Here is a 22,907-nt window from a genome sequence, read left to right on the forward strand (position 1 = left end):
TATGCAGCCAAGAAAAACTTTGGGACGCTTGTTCCAGGTATCTGCCGGAAGGAAAGAAAGATACTAGGGAAAAGTTACAGAGGGAGCTAGGCTGCACAACATTTGGTCACGGTTGGACAGAAATCTTTAGTAGGGACTTTTGACAACCCCTCACTGTGGGACCAGGATCCCCATACCTCGTGCCTCTGACACCTTTTATGACATCTGGATACCACCATCTCATTACCTCTCAAATGTTCCATCCTGGTACCCCAGCTTTGGTAGTGCACCAACCACGTTTCAATCCTTTGAGGAATAAAAACTATGGGTAGCCCCCCCAAAATTAACCAGAAACCATGTCATTCTGTACCCCATCACCCTTTATAATGCACCCCCAAACCCCTTTTAATACTGCTACCCCACACAGACACACCCCCTACACACACAGACCCCACACACAGGCACACCCCACACTCACCCACCACACCCCCCCACACACACAGACAACCCCCCACACACACAGCCCACCCACACAGACACACCCCGACAACCCACACATACCGACACACCCCCTACAGGCACACCCCACCCACACAGACACACCGACAACCCCCCACACAGACACACCCACACCGACACACACAGACACCCCGCCCACACACACACCGCCCACACTGACAACCCCCGCTCACACACAGACAACCCCCCACACAGACACACCCACACCGACACACACAGACACCCCACACCAACACCGCCCACACACACACACACCCCACACAGACACACCCTGCCCACACACACAACCCCCACACACACACACACCCCGCTCACACACTCTGACACACCCCGCCCACACACACACACCCCACACAGACACACCCCGCCCACACAGACACACCCCGCCCACACAGACACACCCACACCCCACACAGACACACCCCCCACAGACACACCCCCCACAGACACACCCCCCACACAGACACACCACCACACACCCCCACACAGACACACCACCACACACCCCCACACACAGACACACACACCCACAGACACACCCCCACACACAGACACACACACACCCCACACAGACACACCCCACACTTACCACTGCTGGACTTCTCTGGCTCCACCCACTCTGCCTAGACTCCTCCTATTCACTCTATCCTCCATCCACCCACTTTGCCAGGCATGACTCCACTCTTACAGGACACACAGACACACCCCCTATACACACACACACACATTTTACTTACCAATTGGTGTGTTTGGCCCACCTCCAATTTACCTCTGCTGGACCACCATCAGTCATCTGGTGCCGAACCCGGGATTTGAACCCTAAGTCTCTGGCTGGAAGTCAGGAACTTACCCACTGGACCACACCGGTTTCCATGTCTGAAGCGTATCAAATCGTCCCTATAGCATGGTCATCCTTTTGATGTGCAATACAAGCCACAGGCAATGACACCAGGGCCTATATGTTGTTTATAGTTACTACTGCAACACTTTAGACCACCAGGAGCTATAGCTCAATGGTAAGTCTTGTGCCTGTGGTTATAAAGGATCTCACAGGACAAGGGTTCAAGTCCCGCAAACGCTGTCAAAGTGTCATAAGTTGGCAACATTTCAAATTCTTCTTTTATTTTCATTTCCTAATTTTAATTTCACTTGTAAAAACAGAGGAGAAAAGTGGCCACTCTTTTTGGCACGTGCGCCTCAAAATTACAAATCTTTTCCCTCATGACTTTCCACCAATCCCCCTTTATCTCAAGCAGGTGCAATAGGGGCAATGCCTTATCATCCTTTATCAATGCATTCATTATTTGTCCTTTAAATTTGGTATAATGTGGAGCGCAAATGTGGCCTCTGGGGCTTTAACTGATTAGAAGAATGCGAGGAAGGTGCTACACGGATAGGAAAATAGGTTGGATGGGGGTTATTTTTCATTTTGGTGTGAGCCAATCTCTCAAATCAGAGGTTTGGTGCCTATGAGGTTGGCTAGGAATAAAGGTCAGGAATGAGCTGTGGCTAATGAAATGATGGGTAAAGTTTGATGCAAGTGAAACTCCCTTTATTAGTTGCAATAAGAAGGTAGAAAGGTTGTTTTCTTCAAGAGGCAGAAAATGTTAGAGTCAGGCCTTTGCTTCAGCGGGTCTGCATCATGCCTGCTGCATCAGGACAAAGCAAAGCACAGCGCTGGGCTGGGCTGGGCTGGGCTGGGCTGGGCTGGGCTGGGCTGGGCTGGGCTGGGCCTTTATACACCCCCTTCCTTCCTTCCTTTGAAGGACGCCCACAAACGCCCACGAACGCCCAGCTACTGTAAAGAGGATGACTGCAGGCAATTTGGGACCCTGCTAAATGAGGGTGACGTCCCCATGTGCGGCCTCCAAGTGGAAAACTCCTTAGCCTAAGGTAGGTAGGCTGCTTTTGAATTTGACTGAAGACCATATGCGTGAGGTGGTATCAAGGCACAAGACGCCGACCATAACAGAAGAAAGGTAGCTTGGGAGAACAATATTTGCATTGGACAGCCTTCTTCCCATTCCCACTATTATGCTGCAGTTACTGTGTAGCGTTACTAGAGGGCAGCAGTATGAATATAAGAGCACACCAAGGGGGAGGTTTCAATTTGTTTCGCGCTGCTTTAGCTCCACAATAGTGACACAAACTAGCGCAAATTTTATTTTTTCTGATTTTCTTTCCAGCGCAAAACTGCTTTTGCGCTGGAAAGTGCCCTGTACGGAGCGCAAAGCACTGCTTTGGGTAACTTTGCGCCAAGGGGGCATTACATGGGTGGTACATGGGTGTTTCCATGCCGCAACCCATGCTTTTTGATGCAAAACCATATTCACAAAGATTTGAAAACATGGTTTTGCGCCAAAAGTTAACGCCCCTTCAAAGGAGGTGCAAACAGGAGAAATGCATTCATTTCTATGTGCTTTTCTCACTTTCCATGCGTACTTCACTGTGCAGCATGTATGCAAGGTGGGAAACCTTTGCATCGTGCCTAGCATAGTATTTTGTACAGGAAAGGTACCCTTCCTGTACAAAACCTACGCTACACTCATGCACACACCCTAGCGCTGCGGCGCTAAGCTATGTGCATGGCGCACGGCAGCTGAAATCAGCGCCGGCGCAAGGGAAAGACAAGGAGAGAGAGCCAAATCTTTAAAAATATGGCGCACTCCTGCTCATTCCCGGTCACGTAACGCAGCGCAGCCACGCAGGGTGCTGCGCTACGTTGCGTGACATTTAAAAAAATCTTCCCCCAAGGCTTTTTTTCCGCTTGCTGACATACCTCTTGTTCATGTTGGTCTTGCAGGACCTACGGAATGTAGGACTGCGATGACTGAGTGAATGAGCAATGAGGAATGGCTTCCCTGTATTTGTGGTGAAGAGGGAATGTTTGGAAGGTAAACAGCAAGGTGAATGTATCAAAGCATACATGTTTACTGAGTGGTTGAGTGTGTGACACCTGTCTCTATGAAGGGACATGTGAGAGAGGAACAGCAGCTCCATAGTCCTCGGATGGGAGAGGAAGCACAGATGAATATTTCCCTCAAATGAAAACACTCACACCTCCTCAAAGCTGACAAGTGCGATATGATGCTTTGCAGGTATAAGGAATTACCACGTTTGGTGCATAAAAATGTAATTTTAGTGAGGTTTTCCCAGAATGTCAGTAGCGCACTCTTTGTGAGGGTGCTTTAGGCCATAAATGTCAGGCACACCTCTGGGGGTATGCAGCCAAGAAAAACTTTGGGACGCTTGTTCCAGGTATCTGCCGGAAGGAAAGAAAGATACTAGGGAAAAGTTACAGAGGGAGCTAGGCTGCACAACATTTGGTCACGGTTGGACAGAAATCTTTAGTAGGGACTTTTGACAACCCCTCACTGTGGGACCAGGATCCCCATACCTCGTGCCTCTGACACCTTTTATGACATCTGGATACCACCATCTCATTACCTCTCAAATGTTCCATCCTGGTACCCCAGCTTTGGTAGTGCACCAACCACGTTTCAATCCTTTGAGGAATAAAAACTATGGGTAGCCCCCCCAAAATTAACCAGAAACCATGTCATTCTGTACCCCATCACCCTTTATAATGCACCCCCAAACCCCTTTTAATACTGCTACCCCACACAGACACACCCCCTACACACACAGACCCCACACACAGGCACACCCCACACTCACCCACCACACCCCCCCACACACACAGACAACCCCCCACACACACAGCCCACCCACACAGACAACCCCCCACACAGACACACACCCCCACCGACACACCCCGACAACCCACACATACAGACACACCCCCTACAGGCACACCCCACCCACACAGACACACCGACAACCCCCCACACAGACACACCCACACACACACCGCCCACACTGACAACCCCCGCTCACACACAGACAACCCCCCACACAGACACACCCACACCGACACACACAGACACCCCACACCAACACCGCCCACACACACACACACCCCACACAGACACACCCTGCCCACACACACATCCCCCGCTCACACACACACCCCGCTCACACACACTGACACACCCCCACACAGACACACCCCGCCCACACACCCACACCCCACACAGACACACCCCGCCCACACAGACACACCCTGCCCACACAGACACACCCCGCCCACACAGACACACCCCGCCCACACAGACACACCCACACCCCACACAGACACACCCCCCACAGACACACCCCCACACCACACACTGCCCACACAGACACACCACCACACACCCCCACACACAGACACACCCCCACACACAGACACACACACCCACACCCCCCACAGACACACCCTACCCCAGACACACCCACACCCCACACAGACACACCCCACACTTACCACTGCTGGACTTCTCTGGCTCCACCCACTCTGCCTAGACTCCTCCTATTCACTCTATCCTCCATCCACCCACTTTGCCAGGCATGACTCCACTCTTACAGGACACACAGACACACCCCCTATACACACACACACACATTTTACTTACCAATTGGTGTGTTTGGCCCACCTCCAATTTACCTCTGCTGGACCACCATCAGTCATCTGGTGCCGAACCCGGGATTTGAACCCTAAGTCTCTGGCTGGAAGTCAGGAACTTACCCACTGGACCACACCGGTTTCCATGTCTGAAGCGTATCAAATCGTCCCTATAGCATGGTCATCCTTTTGATGTGCAATACAAGCCACAGGCAATGACACCAGGGCCTATATGTTGTTTATAGTTACTACTGCAACACTTTAGACCACCAGGAGCTATAGCTCAATGGTAAGTCTTGTGCCTGTGGTTATAAAGGATCTCACAGGACAAGGGTTCAAGTCCCGCAAACGCTGTCAAAGTGTCATAAGTTGGCAACATTTCAAATTCTTCTTTTATTTTCATTTCCTAATTTTAATTTCACTTGTAAAAACAGAGGAGAAAAGTGGCCACTCTTTTTGGCACGTGCGCCTCAAAATTACAAATCTTTTCCCTCATGACTTTCCACCAATCCCCCTTTATCTCAAGCAGGTGCAATAGGGGCAATGCCTTATCATCCTTTATCAATGCATTCATTATTTGTCCTTTAAATTTGGTATAATGTGGAGCGCAAATGTGGCCTCTGGGGCTTTAACTGATTAGAAGAATGCGAGGAAGGTGCTACACGGATAGGAAAATAGGTTGGATGGGGGTTATTTTTCATTTTGGTGTGAGCCAATCTCTCAAATCAGAGGTTTGGTGCCTATGAGGTTGGCTAGGAATAAAGGTCAGGAATGAGCTGTGGCTAATGAAATGATGGGTAAAGTTTGATGCAAGTGAAACTCCCTTTATTAGTTGCAATAAGAAGGTAGAAAGGTTGTTTTCTTCAAGAGGCAGAAAATGTTAGAGTCAGGCCTTTGCTTCAGCGGGTCTGCATCATGCCTGCTGCATCAGGACAAAGCAAAGCACAGCGCTGGGCTGGGCTGGGCTGGGCTGGGCTGGGCTGGGCTGGGCTGGGCTGGGCCTTTATACACCCCCTTCCTTCCTTCCTTTGAAGGACGCCCACAAACGCCCACGAACGCCCAGCTACTGTAAAGAGGATGACTGCAGGCAATTTGGGACCCTGCTAAATGAGGGTGACGTCCCCATGTGCGGCCTCCAAGTGGAAAACTCCTTAGCCTAAGGTAGGTAGGCTGCTTTTGAATTTGACTGAAGACCATATGCGTGAGGTGGTATCAAGGCACAAGACGCCGACCATAACAGAAGAAAGGTAGCTTGGGAGAACAATATTTGCATTGGACAGCCTTCTTCCCATTCCCACTATTATGCTGCAGTTACTGTGTAGCGTTACTAGAGGGCAGCAGTATGAATATAAGAGCACACCAAGGGGGAGGTTTCAATTTGTTTCGCGCTGCTTTAGCTCCACAATAGTGACACAAACTAGCGCAAATTTTATTTTTTCTGATTTTCTTTCCAGCGCAAAACTGCTTTTGCGCTGGAAAGTGCCCTGTACGGAGCGCAAAGCACTGCTTTGGGTAACTTTGCGCCAAGGGGGCATTACATGGGTGGTACATGGGTGTTTCCATGCCGCAACCCATGCTTTTTGATGCAAAACCATATTCACAAAGATTTGAAAACATGGTTTTGCGCCAAAAGTTAACGCCCCTTCAAAGGAGGTGCAAACAGGAGAAATGCATTCATTTCTATGTGCTTTTCTCACTTTCCATGCGTACTTCACTGTGCAGCATGTATGCAAGGTGGGAAACCTTTGCATCGTGCCTAGCATAGTATTTTGTACAGGAAAGGTACCCTTCCTGTACAAAACCTACGCTACACTCATGCACACACCCTAGCGCTGCGGCGCTAAGCTATGTGCATGGCGCACGGCAGCTGAAATCAGCGCCGGCGCAAGGGAAAGACAAGGAGAGAGAGCCAAATCTTTAAAAATATGGCGCACTCCTGCTCATTCCCGGTCACGTAACGCAGCGCAGCCACGCAGGGTGCTGCGCTACGTTGCGTGACATTTAAAAAAATCTTCCCCCAAGGCTTTTTTTCCGCTTGCTGACATACCTCTTGTTCATGTTGGTCTTGCAGGACCTACGGAATGTAGGACTGCGATGACTGAGTGAATGAGCAATGAGGAATGGCTTCCCTGTATTTGTGGTGAAGAGGGAATGTTTGGAAGGTAAACAGCAAGGTGAATGTATCAAAGCATACATGTTTACTGAGTGGTTGAGTGTGTGACACCTGTCTCTATGAAGGGACATGTGAGAGAGGAACAGCAGCTCCATAGTCCTCGGATGGGAGAGGAAGCACAGATGAATATTTCCCTCAAATGAAAACACTCACACCTCCTCAAAGCTGACAAGTGCGATATGATGCTTTGCAGGTATAAGGAATTACCACGTTTGGTGCATAAAAATGTAATTTTAGTGAGGTTTTCCCAGAATGTCAGTAGCGCACTCTTTGTGAGGGTGCTTTAGGCCATAAATGTCAGGCACACCTCTGGGGGTATGCAGCCAAGAAAAACTTTGGGACGCTTGTTCCAGGTATCTGCCGGAAGGAAAGAAAGATACTAGGGAAAAGTTACAGAGGGAGCTAGGCTGCACAACATTTGGTCACGGTTGGACAGAAATCTTTAGTAGGGACTTTTGACAACCCCTCACTGTGGGACCAGGATCCCCATACCTCGTGCCTCTGACACCTTTTATGACATCTGGATACCACCATCTCATTACCTCTCAAATGTTCCATCCTGGTACCCCAGCTTTGGTAGTGCACCAACCACGTTTCAATCCTTTGAGGAATAAAAACTATGGGTAGCCCCCCCAAAATTAACCAGAAACCATGTCATTCTGTACCCCATCACCCTTTATAATGCACCCCCAAACCCCTTTTAATACTGCTACCCCACACAGACACACCCCCTACACACACAGACCCCACACACAGGCACACCCCACACTCACCCACCACACCCCCCCACACACACAGACAACCCCCCACACACACAGCCCACCCACACAGACAACCCCCCACACACAGACAACCCCCCACACAGACACACACCCCCACCGACACACCCCGACAACCCACACATACAGACACACCCCCTACAGGCACACCCCACCCACACAGACACACCGACAACCCCCCACACAGACACACCCACACCGACACACACCCCGCCCACACACACACCGCCCACACTGACAACCCCCGCTCACACACAGACAACCCCCCACACAGACACACCCACACCGACACACACAGACACCCCACACCAACACCGCCCACACACACACACACCCCACACAGACACACCCTGCCCACACACACAACCCCCACACACACATCCCCCGCTCACACACACACCCCGCTCACACACACTGACACACCCCCACACAGACACACCCCGCCCACACACACACACCCCACACAGACACACCCCGCCCACACAGACACACCCTGCCCACACAGACACACCCCGCCCACACAGACACACCCCGCCCACACAGACACACCCACACCCCACACAGACACACCCCCCACAGACACACCCCCACACCACACACTGCCCACACAGACACACCACCACACACCCCCACACACAGACACACCCCCACACACAGACACACACACCCACACCCCCCACAGACACACCCTACCCCAGACACACCCACACCCCACACAGACACACCCCACACTTACCACTGCTGGACTTCTCTGGCTCCACCCACTCTGCCTAGACTCCTCCTATTCACTCTATCCTCCATCCACCCACTTTGCCAGGCATGACTCCACTCTTACAGGACACACAGACACACCCCCTATACACACACACACACATTTTACTTACCAATTGGTGTGTTTGGCCCACCTCCAATTTACCTCTGCTGGACCACCATCAGTCATCTGGTGCCGAACCCGGGATTTGAACCCTAAGTCTCTGGCTGGAAGTCAGGAACTTACCCACTGGACCACACCGGTTTCCATGTCTGAAGCGTATCAAATCGTCCCTATAGCATGGTCATCCTTTTGATGTGCAATACAAGCCACAGGCAATGACACCAGGGCCTATATGTTGTTTATAGTTACTACTGCAACACTTTAGACCACCAGGAGCTATAGCTCAATGGTAAGTCTTGTGCCTGTGGTTATAAAGGATCTCACAGGACAAGGGTTCAAGTCCCGCAAACGCTGTCAAAGTGTCATAAGTTGGCAACATTTCAAATTCTTCTTTTATTTTCATTTCCTAATTTTAATTTCACTTGTAAAAACAGAGGAGAAAAGTGGCCACTCTTTTTGGCACGTGCGCCTCAAAATTACAAATCTTTTCCCTCATGACTTTCCACCAATCCCCCTTTATCTCAAGCAGGTGCAATAGGGGCAATGCCTTATCATCCTTTATCAATGCATTCATTATTTGTCCTTTAAATTTGGTATAATGTGGAGCGCAAATGTGGCCTCTGGGGCTTTAACTGATTAGAAGAATGCGAGGAAGGTGCTACACGGATAGGAAAATAGGTTGGATGGGGGTTATTTTTCATTTTGGTGTGAGCCAATCTCTCAAATCAGAGGTTTGGTGCCTATGAGGTTGGCTAGGAATAAAGGTCAGGAATGAGCTGTGGCTAATGAAATGATGGGTAAAGTTTGATGCAAGTGAAACTCCCTTTATTAGTTGCAATAAGAAGGTAGAAAGGTTGTTTTCTTCAAGAGGCAGAAAATGTTAGAGTCAGGCCTTTGCTTCAGCGGGTCTGCATCATGCCTGCTGCATCAGGACAAAGCAAAGCACAGCGCTGGGCTGGGCTGGGCTGGGCTGGGCTGGGCTGGGCTGGGCTGGGCTGGGCCTTTATACACCCCCTTCCTTCCTTCCTTTGAAGGACGCCCACAAACGCCCACGAACGCCCAGCTACTGTAAAGAGGATGACTGCAGGCAATTTGGGACCCTGCTAAATGAGGGTGACGTCCCCATGTGCGGCCTCCAAGTGGAAAACTCCTTAGCCTAAGGTAGGTAGGCTGCTTTTGAATTTGACTGAAGACCATATGCGTGAGGTGGTATCAAGGCACAAGACGCCGACCATAACAGAAGAAAGGTAGCTTGGGAGAACAATATTTGCATTGGACAGCCTTCTTCCCATTCCCACTATTATGCTGCAGTTACTGTGTAGCGTTACTAGAGGGCAGCAGTATGAATATAAGAGCACACCAAGGGGGAGGTTTCAATTTGTTTCGCGCTGCTTTAGCTCCACAATAGTGACACAAACTAGCGCAAATTTTATTTTTTCTGATTTTCTTTCCAGCGCAAAACTGCTTTTGCGCTGGAAAGTGCCCTGTACGGAGCGCAAAGCACTGCTTTGGGTAACTTTGCGCCAAGGGGGCATTACATGGGTGGTACATGGGTGTTTCCATGCCGCAACCCATGCTTTTTGATGCAAAACCATATTCACAAAGATTTGAAAACATGGTTTTGCGCCAAAAGTTAACGCCCCTTCAAAGGAGGTGCAAACAGGAGAAATGCATTCATTTCTATGTGCTTTTCTCACTTTCCATGCGTACTTCACTGTGCAGCATGTATGCAAGGTGGGAAACCTTTGCATCGTGCCTAGCATAGTATTTTGTACAGGAAAGGTACCCTTCCTGTACAAAACCTACGCTACACTCATGCACACACCCTAGCGCTGCGGCGCTAAGCTATGTGCATGGCGCACGGCAGCTGAAATCAGCGCCGGCGCAAGGGAAAGACAAGGAGAGAGAGCCAAATCTTTAAAAATATGGCGCACTCCTGCTCATTCCCGGTCACGTAACGCAGCGCAGCCACGCAGGGTGCTGCGCTACGTTGCGTGACATTTAAAAAAATCTTCCCCCAAGGCTTTTTTTCCGCTTGCTGACATACCTCTTGTTCATGTTGGTCTTGCAGGACCTACGGAATGTAGGACTGCGATGACTGAGTGAATGAGCAATGAGGAATGGCTTCCCTGTATTTGTGGTGAAGAGGGAATGTTTGGAAGGTAAACAGCAAGGTGAATGTATCAAAGCATACATGTTTACTGAGTGGTTGAGTGTGTGACACCTGTCTCTATGAAGGGACATGTGAGAGAGGAACAGCAGCTCCATAGTCCTCGGATGGGAGAGGAAGCACAGATGAATATTTCCCTCAAATGAAAACACTCACACCTCCTCAAAGCTGACAAGTGCGATATGATGCTTTGCAGGTATAAGGAATTACCACGTTTGGTGCATAAAAATGTAATTTTAGTGAGGTTTTCCCAGAATGTCAGTAGCGCACTCTTTGTGAGGGTGCTTTAGGCCATAAATGTCAGGCACACCTCTGGGGGTATGCAGCCAAGAAAAACTTTGGGACGCTTGTTCCAGGTATCTGCCGGAAGGAAAGAAAGATACTAGGGAAAAGTTACAGAGGGAGCTAGGCTGCACAACATTTGGTCACGGTTGGACAGAAATCTTTAGTAGGGACTTTTGACAACCCCTCACTGTGGGACCAGGATCCCCATACCTCGTGCCTCTGACACCTTTTATGACATCTGGATACCACCATCTCATTACCTCTCAAATGTTCCATCCTGGTACCCCAGCTTTGGTAGTGCACCAACCACGTTTCAATCCTTTGAGGAATAAAAACTATGGGTAGCCCCCCCAAAATTAACCAGAAACCATGTCATTCTGTACCCCATCACCCTTTATAATGCACCCCCAAACCCCTTTTAATACTGCTACCCCACACAGACACACCCCCTACACACACAGACCCCACACACAGGCACACCCCACACTCACCCACCACACCCCCCCACACACACAGACAACCCCCCACACACACAGCCCACCCACACAGACACACCCCGACAACCCACACATACCGACACACCCCCTACAGGCACACCCCACCCACACAGACACACCGACAACCCCCCACACAGACACACCCACACCGACACACACAGACACCCCGCCCACACACACACCGCCCACACTGACAACCCCCGCTCACACACAGACAACCCCCCACACAGACACACCCACACCGACACACACAGACACCCCACACCAACACCGCCCACACACACACACACCCCACACAGACACACCCTGCCCACACACACAACCCCCACACACACACACACCCCGCTCACACACTCTGACACACCCCGCCCACACACACACACCCCACACAGACACACCCCGCCCACACAGACACACCCCGCCCACACAGACACACCCACACCCCACACAGACACACCCCCCACAGACACACCCCCCACAGACACACCCCCCACACAGACACACCACCACACACCCCCACACAGACACACCACCACACACCCCCACACACAGACACACACACCCACAGACACACCCCCACACACAGACACACACACACCCCACACAGACACACCCCACACTTACCACTGCTGGACTTCTCTGGCTCCACCCACTCTGCCTAGACTCCTCCTATTCACTCTATCCTCCATCCACCCACTTTGCCAGGCATGACTCCACTCTTACAGGACACACAGACACACCCCCTATACACACACACACACATTTTACTTACCAATTGGTGTGTTTGGCCCACCTCCAATTTACCTCTGCTGGACCACCATCAGTCATCTGGTGCCGAACCCGGGATTTGAACCCTAAGTCTCTGGCTGGAAGTCAGGAACTTACCCACTGGACCACACCGGTTTCCATGTCTGAAGCGTATCAAATCGTCCCTATAGCATGGTCATCCTTTTGATGTGCAATACAAGCCACAGGCAATGACACCAGGGCCTATATGTTGTTTATAGTTACTACTGCAACACTTTAGACCACCAGGAGCTATAGCTCAATGGTAAGTCTTGTGCCTGTGGTTATAAAGGATCTCACAGGACAAGGGTTCAAGTCCCGCAAACGCTGTCAAAGTGTCATAAGTTGGCAACATTTCAAATTCTTCTTTTATTTTCATTTCCTAATTTTAATTTCACTTGTAAAAACAGAGGAGAAAAGTGGCCACTCTTTTTGGCACGTGCGCCTCAAAATTACAAATCTTTTCCCTCATGACTTTCCACCAATCCCCCTTTATCTCAAGCAGGTGCAATAGGGGCAATGCCTTATCATCCTTTATCAATGCATTCATTATTTGTCCTTTAAATTTGGTATAATGTGGAGCGCAAATGTGGCCTCTGGGGCTTTAACTGATTAGAAGAATGCGAGGAAGGTGCTACACGGATAGGAAAATAGGTTGGATGGGGGTTATTTTTCATTTTGGTGTGAGCCAATCTCTCAAATCAGAGGTTTGGTGCCTATGAGGTTGGCTAGGAATAAAGGTCAGGAATGAGCTGTGGCTAATGAAATGATGGGTAAAGTTTGATGCAAGTGAAACTCCCTTTATTAGTTGCAATAAGAAGGTAGAAAGGTTGTTTTCTTCAAGAGGCAGAAAATGTTAGAGTCAGGCCTTTGCTTCAGCGGGTCTGCATCATGCCTGCTGCATCAGGACAAAGCAAAGCACAGCGCTGGGCTGGGCTGGGCTGGGCTGGGCTGGGCTGGGCTGGGCTGGGCTGGGCTGGGCCTTTATACACCCCCTTCCTTCCTTCCTTTGAAGGACGCCCACAAACGCCCACGAACGCCCAGCTACTGTAAAGAGGATGACTGCAGGCAATTTGGGACCCTGCTAAATGAGGGTGACGTCCCCATGTGCGGCCTCCAAGTGGAAAACTCCTTAGCCTAAGGTAGGTAGGCTGCTTTTGAATTTGACTGAAGACCATATGCGTGAGGTGGTATCAAGGCACAAGACGCCGACCATAACAGAAGAAAGGTAGCTTGGGAGAACAATATTTGCATTGGACAGCCTTCTTCCCATTCCCACTATTATGCTGCAGTTACTGTGTAGCGTTACTAGAGGGCAGCAGTATGAATATAAGAGCACACCAAGGGGGAGGTTTCAATTTGTTTCGCGCTGCTTTAGCTCCACAATAGTGACACAAACTAGCGCAAATTTTATTTTTTCTGATTTTCTTTCCAGCGCAAAACTGCTTTTGCGCTGGAAAGTGCCCTGTACGGAGCGCAAAGCACTGCTTTGGGTAACTTTGCGCCAAGGGGGCATTACATGGGTGGTACATGGGTGTTTCCATGCCGCAACCCATGCTTTTTGATGCAAAACCATATTCACAAAGATTTGAAAACATGGTTTTGCGCCAAAAGTTAACGCCCCTTCAAAGGAGGTGCAAACAGGAGAAATGCATTCATTTCTATGTGCTTTTCTCACTTTCCATGCGTACTTCACTGTGCAGCATGTATGCAAGGTGGGAAACCTTTGCATCGTGCCTAGCATAGTATTTTGTACAGGAAAGGTACCCTTCCTGTACAAAACCTACGCTACACTCATGCACACACCCTAGCGCTGCGGCGCTAAGCTATGTGCATGGCGCACGGCAGCTGAAATCAGCGCCGGCGCAAGGGAAAGACAAGGAGAGAGAGCCAAATCTTTAAAAATATGGCGCACTCCTGCTCATTCCCGGTCACGTAACGCAGCGCAGCCACGCAGGGTGCTGCGCTACGTTGCGTGACATTTAAAAAAATCTTCCCCCAAGGCTTTTTTTCCGCTTGCTGACATACCTCTTGTTCATGTTGGTCTTGCAGGACCTACGGAATGTAGGACTGCGATGACTGAGTGAATGAGCAATGAGGAATGGCTTCCCTGTATTTGTGGTGAAGAGGGAATGTTTGGAAGGTAAACAGCAAGGTGAATGTATCAAAGCATACATGTTTACTGAGTGGTTGAGTGTGTGACACCTGTCTCTATGAAGGGACATGTGAGAGAGGAACAGCAGCTCCATAGTCCTCGGATGGGAGAGGAAGCACAGATGAATATTTCCCTCAAATGAAAACACTCACACCTCCTCAAAGCTGACAAGTGCGATATGATGCTTTGCAGGTATAAGGAATTACCACGTTTGGTGCATAAAAATGTAATTTTAGTGAGGTTTTCCCAGAATGTCAGTAGCGCACTCTTTGTGAGGGTGCTTTAGGCCATAAATGTCAGGCACACCTCTGGGGGTATGCAGCCAAGAAAAACTTTGGGACGCTTGTTCCAGGTATCTGCCGGAAGGAAAGAAAGATACTAGGGAAAAGTTACAGAGGGAGCTAGGCTGCACAACATTTGGTCACGGTTGGACAGAAATCTTTAGTAGGGACTTTTGACAACCCCTCACTGTGGGACCAGGATCCCCATACCTCGTGCCTCTGACACCTTTTATGACATCTGGATACCACCATCTCATTACCTCTCAAATGTTCCATCCTGGTACCCCAGCTTTGGTAGTGCACCAACCACGTTTCAATCCTTTGAGGAATAAAAACTATGGGTAGCCCCCCCAAAATTAACCAGAAACCATGTCATTCTGTACCCCATCACCCTTTATAATGCACCCCCAAACCCCTTTTAATACTGCTACCCCACACAGACACACCCCCTACACACACAGACCCCACACACAGGCACACCCCACACTCACCCACCACACCCCCCCACACACACAGACAACCCCCCACACACACAGCCCACCCACACAGACACACCCCGACAACCCACACATACCGACACACCCCCTACAGGCACACCCCACCCACACAGACACACCGACAACCCCCCACACAGACACACCCACACCGACACACACAGACACCCCGCCCACACACACACCGCCCACACTGACAACCCCCGCTCACACACAGACAACCCCCCACACAGACACACCCACACCGACACACACAGACACCCCACACCAACACCGCCCACACACACACACACCCCACACAGACACACCCTGCCCACACACACAACCCCCACACACACACACACCCCGCTCACACACTCTGACACACCCCGCCCACACACACACACCCCACACAGACACACCCCGCCCACACAGACACACCCCGCCCACACAGACACACCCACACCCCACACAGACACACCCCCCACAGACACACCCCCCACAGACACACCCCCCACACAGACACACCACCACACACCCCCACACAGACACACCACCACACACCCCCACACACAGACACACACACCCACAGACACACCCCCACACACAGACACACACACACCCCACACAGACACACCCCACACTTACCACTGCTGGACTTCTCTGGCTCCACCCACTCTGCCTAGACTCCTCCTATTCACTCTATCCTCCATCCACCCACTTTGCCAGGCATGACTCCACTCTTACAGGACACACAGACACACCCCCTATACACACACACACACATTTTACTTACCAATTGGTGTGTTTGGCCCACCTCCAATTTACCTCTGCTGGACCACCATCAGTCATCTGGTGCCGAACCCGGGATTTGAACCCTAAGTCTCTGGCTGGAAGTCAGGAACTTACCCACTGGACCACACCGGTTTCCATGTCTGAAGCGTATCAAATCGTCCCTATAGCATGGTCATCCTTTTGATGTGCAATACAAGCCACAGGCAATGACACCAGGGCCTATATGTTGTTTATAGTTACTACTGCAACACTTTAGACCACCAGGAGCTATAGCTCAATGGTAAGTCTTGTGCCTGTGGTTATAAAGGATCTCACAGGACAAGGGTTCAAGTCCCGCAAACGCTGTCAAAGTGTCATAAGTTGGCAACATTTCAAATTCTTCTTTTATTTTCATTTCCTAATTTTAATTTCACTTGTAAAAACAGAGGAGAAAAGTGGCCACTCTTTTTGGCACGTGCGCCTCAAAATTACAAATCTTTTCCCTCATGACTTTCCACCAATCCCCCTTTATCTCAAGCAGGTGCAATAGGGGCAATGCCTTATCATCCTTTATCAATGCATTCATTATTTGTCCTTTAAATTTGGTATAATGTGGAGCGCAAATGTGGCCTCTGGGGCTTTAACTGATTAGAAGAATGCGAGGAAGGTGCTACACGGATAGGAAAATAGGTTGGATGGGGGTTATTTTTCATTTTGGTGTGAGCCAATCTCTCAAATCAGAGGTTTGGTGCCTATGAGGTTGGCTAGGAATAAAGGTCAGGAATGAGCTGTGGCTAATGAAATGATGGGTAAAGTTTGATGCAAGTGAAACTCCCTTTATTAGTTGCAATAAGAAGGTAGAAAGGTTGTTTTCTTCAAGAGGCAGAAAATGTTAGAGTCAGGCCTTTGCTTCAGCGGGTCTGCATCATGCCTGCTGCATCAGGACAAAGCAAAGCACAGCGCTGGGCTGGGCTGGGCTGGGCTGGGCTGGGCTGGGCTGGGCTGGGCTGGGCTGGGCCTTTATACACCCCCTTCCTTCCTTCCTTTGAAGGACGCCCACAAACGCCCACGAACGCCCAGCTACTGTAAAGAGGATGACTGCAGGCAATTTGGGACCCTGCTAAATGAGGGTGACGTCCCCATGTGCGGCCTCCAAGTGGAAAACTCCTTAGCCTAAGGTAGGTAGGCTGCTTTTGAATTTGACTGAAGACCATATGCGTGAGGTGGTATCAAGGCACAAGACGCCGACCATAACAGAAGAAAGGTAGCTTGGGAGAACAATATTTGCATTGGACAGCCTTCTTCCCATTCCCACTATTATGCTGCAGTTACTGTGTAGCGTTACTAGAGGGCAGCAGTATGAATATAAGAGCACACCAAGGGGGAGGTTTCAATTTGTTTCGCGCTGCTTTAGCTCCACAATAGTGACACAAACTAGCGCAAATTTTATTTTTTCTGATTTTCTTTCCAGCGCAAAACTGCTTTTGCGCTGGAAAGTGCCCTGTACGGAGCGCAAAGCACTGCTTTGGGTAACTTTGCGCCAAGGGGGCATTACATGGGTGGTACATGGGTGTTTCCATGCCGCAACCCATGCTTTTTGATGCAAAACCATATTCACAAAGATTTGAAAACATGGTTTTGCGCCAAAAGTTAACGCCCCTTCAAAGGAGGTGCAAACAGGAGAAATGCATTCATTTCTATGTGCTTTTCTCACTTTCCATGCGTACTTCACTGTGCAGCATGTATGCAAGGTGGGAAACCTTTGCATCGTGCCTAGCATAGTATTTTGTACAGGAAAGGTACCCTTCCTGTACAAAACCTACGCTACACTCATGCACACACCCTAGCGCTGCGGCGCTAAGCTATGTGCATGGCGCACGGCAGCTGAAATCAGCGCCGGCGCAAGGGAAAGACAAGGAGAGAGAGCCAAATCTTTAAAAATATGGCGCACTCCTGCTCATTCCCGGTCACGTAACGCAGCGCAGCCACGCAGGGTGCTGCGCTACGTTGCGTGACATTTAAAAAAATCTTCCCCCAAGGCTTTTTTTCCGCTTGCTGACATACCTCTTGTTCATGTTGGTCTTGCAGGACCTACGGAATGTAGGACTGCGATGACTGAGTGAATGAGCAATGAGGAATGGCTTCCCTGTATTTGTGGTGAAGAGGGAATGTTTGGAAGGTAAACAGCAAGGTGAATGTATCAAAGCATACATGTTTACTGAGTGGTTGAGTGTGTGACACCTGTCTCTATGAAGGGACATGTGAGAGAGGAACAGCAGCTCCATAGTCCTCGGATGGGAGAGGAAGCACAGATGAATATTTCCCTCAAATGAAAACACTCACACCTCCTCAAAGCTGACAAGTGCGATATGATGCTTTGCAGGTATAAGGAATTACCACGTTTGGTGCATAAAAATGTAATTTTAGTGAGGTTTTCCCAGAATGTCAGTAGCGCACTCTTTGTGAGGGTGCTTTAGGCCATAAATGTCAGGCACACCTCTGGGGGTATGCAGCCAAGAAAAACTTTGGGACGCTTGTTCCAGGTATCTGCCGGAAGGAAAGAAAGATACTAGGGAAAAGTTACAGAGGGAGCTAGGCTGCACAACATTTGGTCACGGTTGGACAGAAATCTTTAGTAGGGACTTTTGACAACCCCTCACTGTGGGACCAGGATCCCCATACCTCGTGCCTCTGACACCTTTTATGACATCTGGATACCACCATCTCATTACCTCTCAAATGTTCCATCCTGGTACCCCAGCTTTGGTAGTGCACCAACCACGTTTCAATCCTTTGAGGAATAAAAACTATGGGTAGCCCCCCCAAAATTAACCAGAAACCATGTCATTCTGTACCCCATCACCCTTTATAATGCACCCCCAAACCCCTTTTAATACTGCTACCCCACACAGACACACCCCCTACACACACAGACCCCACACACAGGCACACCCCACACTCACCCACCACACCCCCCCACACACACAGACAACCCCCCACACACACAGCCCACCCACACAGACACACCCCGACAACCCACACATACCGACACACCCCCTACAGGCACACCCCACCCACACAGACACACCGACAACCCCCCACACAGACACACCCACACCGACACACACAGACACCCCGCCCACACACACACCGCCCACACTGACAACCCCCGCTCACACACAGACAACCCCCCACACAGACACACCCACACCGACACACACAGACACCCCACACCAACACCGCCCACACACACACACACCCCACACAGACACACCCTGCCCACACACACAACCCCCACACACACACACACCCCGCTCACACACTCTGACACACCCCGCCCACACACACACACCCCACACAGACACACCCCGCCCACACAGACACACCCCGCCCACACAGACACACCCACACCCCACACAGACACACCCCCCACAGACACACCCCCCACAGACACACCCCCCACACAGACACACCACCACACACCCCCACACAGACACACCACCACACACCCCCACACACAGACACACACACCCACAGACACACCCCCACACACAGACACACACACACCCCACACAGACACACCCCACACTTACCACTGCTGGACTTCTCTGGCTCCACCCACTCTGCCTAGACTCCTCCTATTCACTCTATCCTCCATCCACCCACTTTGCCAGGCATGACTCCACTCTTACAGGACACACAGACACACCCCCTATACACACACACACACATTTTACTTACCAATTGGTGTGTTTGGCCCACCTCCAATTTACCTCTGCTGGACCACCATCAGTCATCTGGTGCCGAACCCGGGATTTGAACCCTAAGTCTCTGGCTGGAAGTCAGGAACTTACCCACTGGACCACACCGGTTTCCATGTCTGAAGCGTATCAAATCGTCCCTATAGCATGGTCATCCTTTTGATGTGCAATACAAGCCACAGGCAATGACACCAGGGCCTATATGTTGTTTATAGTTACTACTGCAACACTTTAGACCACCAGGAGCTATAGCTCAATGGTAAGTCTTGTGCCTGTGGTTATAAAGGATCTCACAGGACAAGGGTTCAAGTCCCGCAAACGCTGTCAAAGTGTCATAAGTTGGCAACATTTCAAATTCTTCTTTTATTTTCATTTCCTAATTTTAATTTCACTTGTAAAAACAGAGGAGAAAAGTGGCCACTCTTTTTGGCACGTGCGCCTCAAAATTACAAATCTTTTCCCTCATGACTTTCCACCAATCCCCCTTTATCTCAAGCAGGTGCAATAGGGGCAATGCCTTATCATCCTTTATCAATGCATTCATTATTTGTCCTTTAAATTTGGTATAATGTGGAGCGCAAATGTGGCCTCTGGGGCTTTAACTGATTAGAAGAATGCGAGGAAGGTGCTACACGGATAGGAAAATAGGTTGGATGGGGGTTATTTTTCATTTTGGTGTGAGCCAATCTCTCAAATCAGAGGTTTGGTGCCTATGAGGTTGGCTAGGAATAAAGGTCAGGAATGAGCTGTGGCTAATGAAATGATGGGTAAAGTTTGATGCAAGTGAAACTCCCTTTATTAGTTGCAATAAGAAGGTAGAAAGGTTGTTTTCTTCAAGAGGCAGAAAATGTTAGAGTCAGGCCTTTGCTTCAGCGGGTCTGCATCATGCCTGCTGCATCAGGACAAAGCAAAGCACAGCGCTGGGCTGGGCTGGGCTGGGCTGGGCTGGGCTGGGCTGGGCTGGGCTGGGCTGGGCCTTTATACACCCCCTTCCTTCCTTCCTTTGAAGGACGCCCACAAACGCCCACGAACGCCCAGCTACTGTAAAGAGGATGACTGCAGGCAATTTGGGACCCTGCTAAATGAGGGTGACGTCCCCATGTGCGGCCTCCAAGTGGAAAACTCCTTAGCCTAAGGTAGGTAGGCTGCTTTTGAATTTGACTGAAGACCATATGCGTGAGGTGGTATCAAGGCACAAGACGCCGACCATAACAGAAGAAAGGTAGCTTGGGAGAACAATATTTGCATTGGACAGCCTTCTTCCCATTCCCACTATTATGCTGCAGTTACTGTGTAGCGTTACTAGAGGGCAGCAGTATGAATATAAGAGCACACCAAGGGGGAGGTTTCAATTTGTTTCGCGCTGCTTTAGCTCCACAATAGTGACACAAACTAGCGCAAATTTTATTTTTTCTGATTTTCTTTCCAGCGCAAAACTGCTTTTGCGCTGGAAAGTGCCCTGTACGGAGCGCAAAGCACTGCTTTGGGTAACTTTGCGCCAAGGGGGCATTACATGGGTGGTACATGGGTGTTTCCATGCCGCAACCCATGCTTTTTGATGCAAAACCATATTCACAAAGATTTGAAAACATGGTTTTGCGCCAAAAGTTAACGCCCCTTCAAAGGAGGTGCAAACAGGAGAAATGCATTCATTTCTATGTGCTTTTCTCACTTTCCATGCGTACTTCACTGTGCAGCATGTATGCAAGGTGGGAAACCTTTGCATCGTGCCTAGCATAGTATTTTGTACAGGAAAGGTACCCTTCCTGTACAAAACCTACGCTACACTCATGCACACACCCTAGCGCTGCGGCGCTAAGCTATGTGCATGGCGCACGGCAGCTGAAATCAGCGCCGGCGCAAGGGAAAGACAAGGAGAGAGAGCCAAATCTTTAAAAATATGGCGCACTCCTGCTCATTCCCGGTCACGTAACGCAGCGCAGCCACGCAGGGTGCTGCGCTACGTTGCGTGACATTTAAAAAAATCTTCCCCCAAGGCTTTTTTTCCGCTTGCTGACATACCTCTTGTTCATGTTGGTCTTGCAGGACCTACGGAATGTAGGACTGCGATGACTGAGTGAATGAGCAATGAGGAATGGCTTCCCTGTATTTGTGGTGAAGAGGGAATGTTTGGAAGGTAAACAGCAAGGTGAATGTATCAAAGCATACATGTTTACTGAGTGGTTGAGTGTGTGACACCTGTCTCTATGAAGGGACATGTGAGAGAGGAACAGCAGCTCCATAGTCCTCGGATGGGAGAGGAAGCACAGATGAATATTTCCCTCAAATGAAAACACTCACACCTCCTCAAAGCTGACAAGTGCGATATGATGCTTTGCAGGTATAAGGAATTACCACGTTTGGTGCATAAAAATGTAATTTTAGTGAGGTTTTCCCAGAATGTCAGTAGCGCACTCTTTGTGAGGGTGCTTTAGGCCATAAATGTCAGGCACACCTCTGGGGGTATGCAGCCAAGAAAAACTTTGGGACGCTTGTTCCAGGTATCTGCCGGAAGGAAAGAAAGATACTAGGGAAAAGTTACAGAGGGAGCTAGGCTGCACAACATTTGGTCACGGTTGGACAGAAATCTTTAGTAGGGACTTTTGACAACCCCTCACTGTGGGACCAGGATCCCCATACCTCGTGCCTCTGACACCTTTTATGACATCTGGATACCACCATCTCATTACCTCTCAAATGTTCCATCCTGGTACCCCAGCTTTGGTAGTGCACCAACCACGTTTCAATCCTTTGAGGAATAAAAACTATGGGTAGCCCCCCCAAAATTAACCAGAAACCATGTCATTCTGTACCCCATCACCCTTTATAATGCACCCCCAAACCCCTTTTAATACTGCTACCCCACACAGACACACCCCCTACACACACAGACCCCA

The sequence above is a fragment of the Triturus cristatus genome, chromosome 2_1 (assembly GCF_964204655.1).
Source record: "Triturus cristatus chromosome 2_1, aTriCri1.1, whole genome shotgun sequence".
Taxonomy (NCBI): Eukaryota; Metazoa; Chordata; class Amphibia; order Caudata; family Salamandridae; genus Triturus; species Triturus cristatus.